The 12,599-nt window shown below is 38.5% G+C and overlaps 1 pseudogene; it reads left to right on the top strand.

The window, feature by feature from the left end:
* Window positions 1–11,698: 11,698 nt before the first annotated feature.
* LOC138386678 (26S proteasome non-ATPase regulatory subunit 3 pseudogene) lies at window positions 11,699–12,329 on the top strand (annotated as a pseudogene).
* The last annotated feature ends 270 nt before the right edge of the window (window positions 12,330–12,599 follow it).

The following is a 12,599-nucleotide window of genomic DNA, read 5'->3' as shown; positions in this document are numbered from 1 at the left end:
ACTTCGTTAATAAAGGCTGGAGCCAGGATTTGAACTCAGAATTCTTCATGTCCATAGCCTAAGTTTTCACCACTGTGCTAGTTTGTTTTACACACACCTAATTGCTCACTCTTCTCTGAAAATCCTTACTGATTTTGGTCCTTTTTTTTTTTTTATCAGACTGTTACCTCTGTCTGTAATACCTTTCAAAGTCCTTTTCAAGTATAATTTATTCAGTCAGTCAGCCAATCACTTTTTCAACAGATACTCTTTGCCATTTTTCAAATATCTCTCATGTAGTCTATTGTGAACAGGACAGACATAGCCTCTGCTCTTACATAGCTTTTAGTCTAAAACAGTGCTTCTTAAATTTTTTGATCTCAGGACCCTGTAACACTCTAAAAAGTATTGACAAGCTCAAAGAGCTTTTGAGTATGTGGATTATATTATAGCTATCAATATTATTGCAGTAGAAATTTAAACTAGGAAATTTTAAAAATATTTATTTATTCATTCACTTAAAGATAACATAATGAACCCATTATATGTAAACACAAAGAATGTATAGTTATGAAAATATAGCTATATTTTCCAAAACAAAAAATTAAGAAGAATGACAATGCTTTACAATTTTGTTATTATCTTTAGTGTGTGACATAATAAAAGACAGCTGGATTCTCATCTCTGCTTCTGCCTTTAATCTGTCACAATATGTTGTTTTGGTTGAAGTATCTGAGGAAAATCTGGCCTCACCAGATATGTAATTGGAAAAGAGAGGAGTATCTTAAGAGCCTCTTCAGATAACTGTGAAAATTCTTTTTTGCTACTATACCAAAACTCAACAAGTGATCATTTCTTAAAGGTTATCTGCGACATGAAATCTGAAATTTTATCAATTAACTTTTCATATGTTAAAATTACATTAAAATTCGTTAGTCTATCTTGCATTTTTGATGGATTTTGTATATGCTTTTAAAACAATGTGCATTGTTCATTTGGAAAACATTGATTCATTGAGTTAGTGCTTTCAAATGTTGGCACATTTTATTATATAATATTTAAAAATCACATTCATTAATATCAGTATTAATCAAATCAGAAAAAGTCTTCAAGTATCAGGAAGCTGTCAAACTTGTGCTGGCAGATACAATTTTTCCAAAATTCTAATTTTTATTTGAATGTTTGAATTTTACCATTGGCAACACATACTGTGAGTTGTTTTTCTTGAAGTGACAGGTTCACTTTGTTCATTTTTGAGAAAGTGTCTGCCAAATACTCAGGTCTAAATAACTATAGTTTAACTGCCTATTGTTCTCTCAAGTAAAAGTGGTGCTCTGTGAAAAAAGCATCTAGCTCAACTCACGATTCAAACAATCACACAAATGCTTCCCCTTGAGATGACCACCAAGTTCAGTGAGCAGCAGAAGTGCTTCGTGTGTACTTTCCCATTCTGTTATGCAGAATATTAAACATAAATATATTCAAGAGTAGTAATTAAATAAAATTAATCATTTTTACTGCTTAATCAAGGACAGTCTTAAGTAAAATCAGTATTTTTTTCTTTGAGTGAATAAGAGAAGGATATAATGACTAATGGTAAGTTTGTTGCCACTGCCTAGATTTTTGCTGAGGTACCAGCAGTTTTACCCCCCATTGTTTTTGTCCCATCAGTGCAAATGTCAATGTGGTGAAAAAGGTAAATAACATTTTAGTTTATCATGAAAATAGTTTTGACCTTATAAATCCTGTGAAATGGTCTTGGGAATCCCAGGTGTCTAAGAACCACGCTTTGAAGACCAATTATCTAGAAGGAAAGATAACTAGACAAACACATAGGCAAGCTGGTCCACTCCACGGAGTCAAGGAAAGCCTCATGGATAAAGTGATGCTTAAGGTTAGACCAGAAATACATGTATCAGTGATTCCAGTGAACAACGGGCAGAGCAGGAGAAGAGAGCGTCAGGCAGATGCAGCAGTGTGTGTGAAAGATGGAAAAGAGAGGCAGGATGGAGGAACTGTAGGTCCACTTGAAAGGTCAGAGGGAGAGTAGTAAGTGACGAGGACAGAGAGATGAGCAGGGCCAGGCAGCAAACAGCCTTGCAAATCCACTGAGAGCATCAGGAGTATCTGTTTACTCCTGATAATGTTTGACCTGAATCTAATCATGAAGACACAACCAGACAAATCCAATGTGAGGGACATTCTGCCAAACAATCTGCCTAGACTTTTAAAAAATGTTAAGGTATTGAATGACAGAAAAAGGCTGGGGAATTTTTCTAAATTAAAGAAACTGAGCAGACATGATAACTGAAAGCATTACATAATCCTTGATTGCTGCATCTTGGATTAAAAAAACACTGTCTTTGTCTATTTGGAGCTGCTATAACAAAGAACCTTAGAGTGGGTAATTTATAAATAACAGAAATTTTATTGCTTATAGTTCTGGAGGCTGGGAAGTTCAAGATCAAGGTGCCAGCAGATTCAGTGTCTGGCGAAGGCTTGCTCTCTGTTTCTTTGAGGGCACCTTTTGTGTTCTCACACAGTGGAATGGCAAAGTATGCCCTTCCAACCTCTTTTATAAGGACACTAATACTACTCATGAGGATTTTGCCCTCATGACTTAGTCACCTCCTAAATGCTCCACTTCTTAATGCTGTCACATTGGTGATTAAGTTTTAATACATGAATTTGGGGGAAACATCTAGACCATAGCACCCACAACTACCAACAATAACTATAAAGGACATTATTGGGACAATCAGGGAAATTTGAATATGGATTATGTATTAGATAATATTATATCAAGATTACATTTTCCAAATGTGATCACTGTATTGTGGTTATATAGAAGAATGCCTTTGTTCTAGGGAAATATGTGCTGACACATTTAGGAATGAAGTATGATGTCTGTGGCTAGTTTAATTCCCAAATGATTCATCAAAAACTATTTGTATGTACATAGAGAAAGAAAGAGAGCAATAAGACAAATGTGGCAGAATGTGAACAATTGACGAAAATAGGTGAAGGGCATAAGGGTGTTAAGTTTACTATTCTTGCAAATTCTCAGTAGGTTTGAAAATTTTTCAAAATAAAATTTTGAAATATAAGGAATTTGGGCTGCATCCTAGAATCAATGGAAGCCATAGAAAAATGTTAACCAAGGGAGTAACATAATCAGGATTCTTAAATAAGGGATTAAAACCTGAGTCAAACAGGAAACTTAGTGACTCATGTGATCAAATATGATGAATGATGCTGGTCTCCAGAATTCAGAATGCAGATCCCCTCAGGTCCCAACTTTTCTCTCATTCTTGTTTCTCTGTAATACTTGTCCTCGTTCTTTCTAATTGCAAACAGGAGTCCTCTGCCAGGGAACATGGCCTCAGACAAGTCTAACATCTATTTCCTTGCTGCCTCAGAACTCCATCCTCACTAATAGATTCTGTTTGAGGTTTGTTAATCCCCAGGAAAGCATTCTGATTGGTCCTGGGGCGGGGGTGGGGTGGGGGGCGGACATAGGTTGCCCTTTGACCAATCACTGAGGCCATCAATGTGAGCAATGATTATTGGTTCCCTATGGTTCTAAACTTGCCCCTGTGAATCAGTTCCTCCTCTGGGAAGCAGACGACAAGACAGGATTAGATTTCCAAGAAATTTATTGGGGAAATATCAGTATAGGATAAACTGGAAAGGAGCAGGAGTAGGCAAAGAGAGTTTTCAGACTGTGATGCAGGCATGACACTTGTAAAAGAAGAGAGGGAAGGAAAGACTGAGTAGGAAGAGCCTCAGGCCATAGCACAGATCTAAGAAAGCCTTGGCTGGGCCAATGAAGAATTTCAAAGAAAAGATTGCTCATTAGAGAAGTACTATGTCAGGCAGGAGTGTCCTACTTCTAGACCTTCACCATGCTCGTCATTGGCTGGAAGCAGCCTGGGGGAAGCATAGTCTTGGTGTGAACTCCGTGGTGCATCCCAAGGTGCAGCAGCTGGAGCCTGTCAGTCAACCATGCCTCTCCTCCCCCAGCAGGATTTGTAGAAGGAGATCCGAAGTGCACACCTCATGGTTGCCCCACCCTGTGGGTTAGAAAGGGAATGGGGAGAATGGAAGAAGAGGTGCTGAGCAGAAAAAGTGTAAAAGTAGTAGCAGTTACGCTATATTTCTCCTTGAGGAAAAGAATTCTGCCTTTACTTTGACTCTCAGTCCTCAGTTCTTTGAATCTCTATGTCCTTACACAGTAATGGGTATATAATTTACATTCTGGAGATCAGAAAAAATGAGAGGTACAGAACAGATTTTATTCAGTAATACTGTAAGCTGACTCAGTCTAGCTACAGTGATTCCTTTGAAAGTAAAAACATGCATTCGATGTGTAAAGTTTGATGTATTAAAAAAAGATGAGCTTGTTTTACCACACTAACTTCCTGTGTTTTCTAATTAAACTTCAGGATGCCTATGAGTGTTCTTTTTTCTTATTTAATAGTGTGTGAGTTAGTGGCAGAACTAGAAATAGAAACTAGGTTTCCTCCCTGGTTAACCTGTATTCCCTGCCTCAACCACATTGTACAGATAACCAGGACTGGAACACACAAAATCTGGATTGTCACTGAAAGAGGGATGTGATGTTTAGATGAAAGACCTGAGTTTGGTTTGGAATAAAAAACTGTTAAAATGAAGTGGGATGGTGCAGCTGCTGTGGAAAACAGTATAGTGGTTCCTCAAAAAATTAAACAGAATTACCATATGATATAGCAATTCCACTTTTAAATATATACCCAAAAGAATTGAAAGATGGGACTCAAAAATATATTTGTACACTCGTGTTCATAGCAGCATTATTCACAATAGCACAAAGATGGAAACAACCCAAGTGTCCATTGATGGATGAGTGGATAAAGAAAATGTAGTATATTCATTCTGTGGAACATTATTCAGCCTTAAAAAGAAACGAAATTCTGATACAAGCTACAACATGTATGGAACCTTGAGAACATTATGTCAAGTGAATTAAGCCAGTCACAAAAGAAAAAAATACTACATGATTCCACTTATATGAGGTACCTAGCGTAGTCAAAGTCATAGAGACAGAAAGTAGAATGCTGGTTCCAGGAGCTAGGGGAAGGGGAGAAAAAATGAAATGTAAACCACTTTGGAAAGCCATTTGACAGTATCAACTAAAGAAGAACTTAAGTATATCCTAAAACCTAGCAATCTCATTCATTAGTATATGCCCAAGATAATTGAGTGTGTTTGTCTACCAAAAGACAGATGCAAGAATGTTTATAGCAGCACTATGCATGCAGCCAGAAACAATTCAAATGTCCACCTATAGCAGGATGAATAAATAAATTGTGTTATATTCATACAACAGAATTCTATGTGACTAACCTGTTGTTACATACAGCATGAATGAATCTCACAAACAAGAAGTTGAGCAAAAGCGACTCCATTATAAAAAAGGAGAAACTAATCTCTGGTGCTAAAAGTCAGAAGAGCGGTTACCTCTGGGGAGGCAGGGGAGGAGTTACTGGCACTGAGGGTGGCTCCTAAGGTGCTGGCGGTTGACCTTATTTTTGATTTGGATGGTCGCATGAGTGTATTCACCTCGTGAAATTTCGTTGAATTTTACGTGTGTCATTTAGGCACTTTTCTGCATGTACACTTGAATTTTTTAAAGTCTATTAAAATTTTGGATTAGGAATAATTAGGATTGTAGAGTCACCCTAAAATTTGAGAAATTAGTCTTTACATAATTGATATGTGGATAGTTTTGTGTGCAACTGTAGAATGATGGGGACCTTTTCTTCATAAAGCATGTTAGCAGTTGTGGGGCTACATAGAAGTTAATGGCAGAGCCATTAGCATTTTAAAAATGTGCTTCAGATTAAAAACTCTTTCACGTAAAACTGTCGTCATAGCTACCTTTCAGGTAGCTTTGTGAGAAAACCAGCTCTCAGAAAATCAAGTGACTTACTTAAGGTGTCTTAACTTGTAAGCAGTAGGTTCAGAACTGAAGCCCAGGTAGGCTGGCCTCAAGGCCTGCGTTGGCTCATCCTCCCCACTCTGCCCCCAGATATCTTTTAGTATCTGGTGACTTACCCTGCTGACATGATCATGATACTGCGTCTAGATAGAGTACTTCTGGTTATATTATCTATACATTTCTATCATAGAGAAAGAATTCTATAATTTTCTTGTTGCTGTTAACCAATTAGATTTAAGTTTTTATTGTTTTAATTTTTGATTCGATGTTTTCTCAGAACTAGAGTACCTTAGAGAGTTATTTTTATTTAGACTTTTACGTTATAAAAGAAGTGTAATGACATTAAAGGGAATTAAGAAATTAAAAAGTCATTCATAATCTTGCCATCCTAATCCAACAACTATTTATTTATTTTTGTTTTTATGAAATTTCTTTTTTTAAGCCATTTTATTGAGGCATGATTGACAAACAAAAAGCTGTACATGTTTAATGTAAAAAATTTGATGACTTTGGAGAAAGACCAATTACTATTTAAATTGTAGCATACCTTTAAATCTTTTCTCATGTATTTATTTTTTCCTACTTTCCCACTTCATACTACATATTTTAGAGTTTTCAGAGTCTTTAAAGCTACATTTTTAGAAATAACTTTTTTGTATTGAGAGCAAAACATCCTTAATAAAAATGCAAACTGAAAAAAATGAAGAAAAAATAAAAATTATCTTAATTGCACAACTGAATGAGAACCACTAACAATTTGTTTGGATTTCTTTCCAGTACTTTTTCTCCTACAAATATATATATTCATTATATATGTAGTGTGAAATTGGAATCACACTACATATACAAAATTGTATGTATCCTGCTTTCCCCCCCCACATATCATATTCTTACAGGCCATCAAATATTCTTTGAAATAATAATTTTAATGGCCATATAACAGCTATTGGATAAAAATACTTACAAGGAAAACAATTTACCTACACAAATTGTTGATTTTTAATGTTCTTTTCTAGTCTATGAATGTCTATAAATATAGTTTCTGACATATTTTAAAGATTGTAAGCCTTTTGGGGCAGGAGGCACTTGGAATACAGTACACAATCTAGTCTTGAATCAAAATGACACTTCACAGGTGTGTTGCCCAAAGCAGGGAATGACCCACTAAAATTTTTGGATTGTGGGTATCTATTATTTCTGGATTAAAGAAACTATAGAAACTGATATTTTAATATTTATTTATAAAGATAAATAAATCTTCACATATTAGAACAACATTGCCTATGGCTGATGGTGGCAAATAATGCTATATATTTGAATACACCCCAGGTATCTTCAGCCTTGCACACATACTCAGTGGTCTATTTGCCAGAAATTTATCCCCCAAGCTTCTCTGTGGCATTCCCATGGCGTCTTCTATGCTATGAGTCCTGGAGCTGGCATAGTCACTCAGCTGCCACAGGCAATAGCAGAGTCCTGTTAGCTCCCAGCCTCACCCATTCCACTGTTAACGGCATTAAGATTCACCAATGCTCTGTGTCAAGGCCAGAGAGAGGAGGAATTCCCTCTCTTCTCTTCCTCATTCCAAGGATTGTCAAGTTTCCTCCTCAGAGCTTTCTGGATCCCAGGATTATTAACAAGGGAAACAACCATTCTCTTTAGGGAAATCCTTACTATTCTTACTAGAGAAAGATTGTATTCTCTTGGCCCCAAGAAAGCAACAGCAAATTAGTTCAGTCTTGGCCTGTCTCCCATAGTCTGATTCATTCTTTCTTATCCAGGATTTTCAGAGCGACAGATGCCTCATAAATATAAATAGGTCAATTTGATCTCACCTAAAATTAAAAAAGAAAAACGTGTTGGAACAAAGAGCCACAGTTTGTGTTCCAATCAGCTTCAGGCTGCTCATTTGGGAATACTGAAAAACAGAAGGAGACAAAAATTATAAAATCAGATTACACACAGGGTCCAAATAACAATCTCCTTGCCTGTCTCCACTTCTTTATATCCACTATACTTTCAAGGCAGGATGCCCTCTGCCTTGAAAGCAAAGCCTCCATTAAAATAACTGACTATCCTATTATTTTTCGAACAAGTATGTTCATCAAATGATTTAGAGGATTAGTGTTCAGCTTCATGGCTATTTATTTCAATCCTGAATGATGCAAGCAAGTGCTCATAAACATGAAGACCCTAGAGGCTGTATTGTGTATTCAGTACCACATTTAGCAAATTACAGATATTCTAGATGTTGTGAGTATAACACTTAAATGTTCCTTATTTAAAACTGCTTCTTGCTCATGATACTAATGGAAATAAATAGATAAACAGCTAATTCATTAAATTCACACATTATTTCTGACATTGTAGTTACAAATAAAGTTATTGTTCGTATTGTGTACCTTTGTGTCTAAAATTCACCCAGAATCTCATACCTTCTAAGATTATCCTATGCTTTGCCATGTTTGCCTGTGAATGAAGAAAAACAACTTTAATTATGAGAATGAACCCTGTTCAGAATGGAGAAAGGCCAGGCATGATGCCTCATGCCTGTCATCCTAGCACTATGGGAGGCTGAGGCAGGAGGATTGCTTGAAGCCAGGAGTTTGAGAACAGCCTGAGCAAGAGCAAGATCCTGTCTCACAAAAATGGAAAAATTAGCCAGGCATGGTGGTGCACACCTGTAATCCCAGCTACTCAGGAGGCTGAGGCAGGAGGATAACTTGAGCCTGGTAATTTGAGGTTGCACTGAGCTATGATGATGCCTCTGCACTCTAGCTCAGGTGACAGAGCAAGATCCTTAAAAAAATATATAATATATAAGTAAACAAATAAATGGAAAGAACTGTATGCTTGCCTTCAACTACTCATGGTATTTTTTAATTCAGTGTTCCCCTTTTCTCTGAATACTTCTCATTCCCAATATTTATAAGACTCTGGAATCCATTGTTTCTTTGGTGCAGACTAGAATTATGTGTTTTGCAAATATCTTCACAGCAGGGAAGGAAAGAAAGCTGGAGGAAAACACAAGGAATGCTAAAAAAGAGTCTGATGGAGGAAAATTGTTGTAGATCAACTGCCTTATGAATTGATTCCAGGCCCCAGGCTCTTTTTTGTCTGCTGGTGGTGGGGATAGCCAGAACTTGGGTTTTGGGGTGGAAGATTTCTTTCTGGCTGGACTAGTCTAAACATTCCCTCCTTGGGCACTGGAAGAATTCTGCCCTGTGCCAGGGTGTCCCTGAGTGACAATGCAAAGCCCCATAATTACTTTATTCTCCCCATCCTGGGGACACAAATTCTTTCTCTACTGGGTGTGCTGGCCAGCAGTGCTGTGGGATGGGCAAGGGGTGGCATAGGCAATGCAAGTCTGTCTTTCCTGCCCTCTTCAGAGCCTCTCTCCTTGATACAATGTTAAAACCAGGAAGTATGATTGCTCACTTGATTTTTGGTTCTTCTGAAGGTGCTTGATTTGTATGGATAGCTGTTGAATTTGGTGTTTGTGCAGAGGGACGATTGCTAGAGGTTTCCATTTGGCCATTTTTCTCTGACCCCTCCATTGGTCACTTTTGGCAAATGCAAGACTGAAAATAATATTTGATAATTTTTAATTTCAAGAAGGGTCTTCTGCTGATGCAATTGTTACTCAAGCTGTTAGGAGCTTTTTATAGGCTATGACAACGTTAGGATAAATTACTGATAAATTACTTCAAAATATATGTTTTAGTACATCTAGAGGTGACGATTTTCATGCAACAATTTTTCTAAAAAGATTTAACTCTTCCTACAAATAAGTTTCATCTAAGTCTGAATTTTATTTTAAATTTAAATTTATACAATGGCATTTTAATATTTCCTCTAATGTTTTCTGTAACTTGTGGAAACAAAAAATGGCTTCATGATTAGTATATAATTAAAACTTATTGTTTATTAGGTGCTATGGGGGGTAGAAAAAAATCTTGTTTATACATTCTATCACCATACATTCAGTTACAAGAAAATAATAATTTTAAAAGTCTTCCTCATTAATAATTGGCTCATCTGAAGCTTCATATAAAAACTATGATCTTTTTCATCCAATACAACAATGTTTAAATTTAACATTTATACCTAAGCCTGTGGATATTTGTTTTACACTATTGCTACAGTTTTCAAAAGAAGAGATTCTAAATTCTTTGAAGGTGAGTAATTTCTGATATGTTTTATTGCAATGCACATTTTGTATGTTTTTATTGTGTATTAATTTATTGACAAAGTTGCCTGCATGAGTGCCAGCAATTTCTGTCCTGATACTTGGGCTGAAGAGTTAACATTTGTGCAGATGATGCAAGGGCAGGCTCTGGGGAGAGACAGGCCAGCTGTTCTCGATTGTTGGTCCTAACAGGACCCCATGTGAAGCCCCACCTTTCTCCTGGGGTCACAGCTACTGCCACCACATGCTGCTTCTGCTGCTATTGCTGTCATCGCCCCAGCAGGCCAGACCTGGTCTCGACTTTAGGGCAGCACAGCACTCCAGACTGCTGGGGGCAGGTATGCAGGCACCAGGCAACCCGCCCAACGGGTCAGTGCTCAAGTTGCCTGCTGCCTACAGTGCTCATGGGCCTGAGCCTGCCCATGCACACGAAGACACCTGGTGTATCTCCTCTGCTCATGTGCATGTTCTGATGCCTCATTGGATTTTACTTATAAAACACAGGTTCAAAGATCAAATTATTAAGAAATGCAATATGGTGACAGCAGAGAATGAAGTCAAGCACAGGAGCGCCTTCAAAGAGCTGAGCCCTCTGCCATTACACATGTGGCATGCCCATAACGCTGGCCCTGTCCTCAACAAAGATTGACCCAGTCCAAAATGTAAATAGTACGGAGGTTGAGAATCTTACTGTAGACTAGTTTTGCCTGATTCCGAAATCCACGTAAATGGAATCAAACTGTATGTTCAGAGTCATCTTTTTATTTGTCATATTTGTTGACCCATAATTTACATACAATGAAATCTGTCCCTTTGAATGCACAGATCTACAAGTTTGGCAAAGACACAGTTGGGTAACCAACACCACTACAATAAGGATACAGAACAGTTCCATCACCTCCAAAAATTTCTCTCATCTGAGATTAGTGTTGATAGAACAGAGACCTACTGTTTGAGAAAGATTAATTCAGATTAATGCAAGAATCCTCAGCATGATGTGGAAATGACTTGATTTGGGAGTTAAAGAAAAAAGAAGATGACCAAACTGGTGAAATCTGGCCTGCAGAAGGGAGTATCTGTTAATGGTAAGAAGTTTATGAGGAATTAATCAAGCAATTTTTAAGTTTAGGGCCATTGTGTATTTTGAATATTCTGGCTATTTAAGGACCTAGTGTTTCCTGAAATACTAGAGTTCTCTTTCATTCAGAAATGTATCGGGGCTATTGAATTTACTTCTGAATGTTACCTCTGAAATTACTTCCCTCTGCATAGCTAGAACAAAATAGCACAAGGACAGGACCCTAGGGACAGAGCACACACACTTACACTGTGTGTCATAGCCTAAGACAGGTGGGGACACCTTACCACAGAGGAAGTCTGTCATGGGCACCCCATTTGCTTCAACCTGGAGGCATTTCTCAAGGTATTACAGATTGACTTGTTGTCTTGATTACTTTAGATGCTCACAAGTTCATTATAAAAAGCAGATGGGACCTACACCCTGATTATCCGACTGCGACACAATGTCATTAAGACAGGTGTACGCATGATCAGCCTCTCCTACTCCCGAATCTCCCTGGCCCACATCGCCCAGAAACTACAGCTGGATAGCCCCAAAGATGCAGAGTTCATCGTTGCCAACGCCCTCCGGGATGGCGTCATTGAGGCCAGCATCAACCACGAGAAGGGCTACGTCCGGTCCAAGGAGATGATCGACATCTATTCCACCCTACAACAAGGACCTGGAGTCTGCAGAGGAGCCGCGTGAGCGAGAGCAGCAAGACTTGGAGTTTGCCAAAGAGATGGCAGAAGATGACGACGACAGCTTCCCTTGAGCTAGGGGGCTGGGGAGGGGTGGGGTGAGTGGGGACCGGCTCTTTCTCTTTCCTCCTTGGGGGTCCCCTGCCCGAGGAACTGGCCCCCTTTCCCCCTCCCCCACAGCTCACAGACTGCAGGGGGTGAGGGGTGCTGGGAGCCGGCCACCCCCACCTCACCCGGGGCCCCTCCCCAGCCAGTGACTTAGCACATGGCGTGCAGGGGGGCGGGCAGGCGGCCTCCCCAGGGCAGGGTCCTGGCTGGTGGTGTGGGCGGCAGGAGGGTGGTAGTAGCCTTGTGCTGCTCTCTAGGGAGAAGGGCACTGGAATTGGGACATGCTGGGTTGTATGTTTTTTGAAGCTTCAATTACAATGTTTAAACAATAAAAAGTTCTCCAAAAAAAAAAAAAAAAAGTCTAGCTGAAAAAAGAAAAAAAGAAAAAAAAAAAAGAGAAAAAATCATCACTCTACAATACAAGAAAAATAAATCTATGTAGGGAATGCATTTGTGGCAGCAGTTTCAACACTTGATTGCATGAAATGGCAGGTGGTAAAAGTGAGCCACAAATGCCCAGACCAATTTTTTTTTCTATTATTCTGCTGTGTAGGCCAACTGAATGGAGTTCAAATTTTACAC

This window comes from Eulemur rufifrons, chromosome 7, assembly GCF_041146395.1.
Source record: "Eulemur rufifrons isolate Redbay chromosome 7, OSU_ERuf_1, whole genome shotgun sequence".
In the NCBI taxonomy this organism is placed as follows: Eukaryota; Metazoa; Chordata; class Mammalia; order Primates; family Lemuridae; genus Eulemur; species Eulemur rufifrons.
Note: the sequence above shows the minus strand (reverse complement) of the source record. Positions and strands in the feature narration are given on the sequence as shown.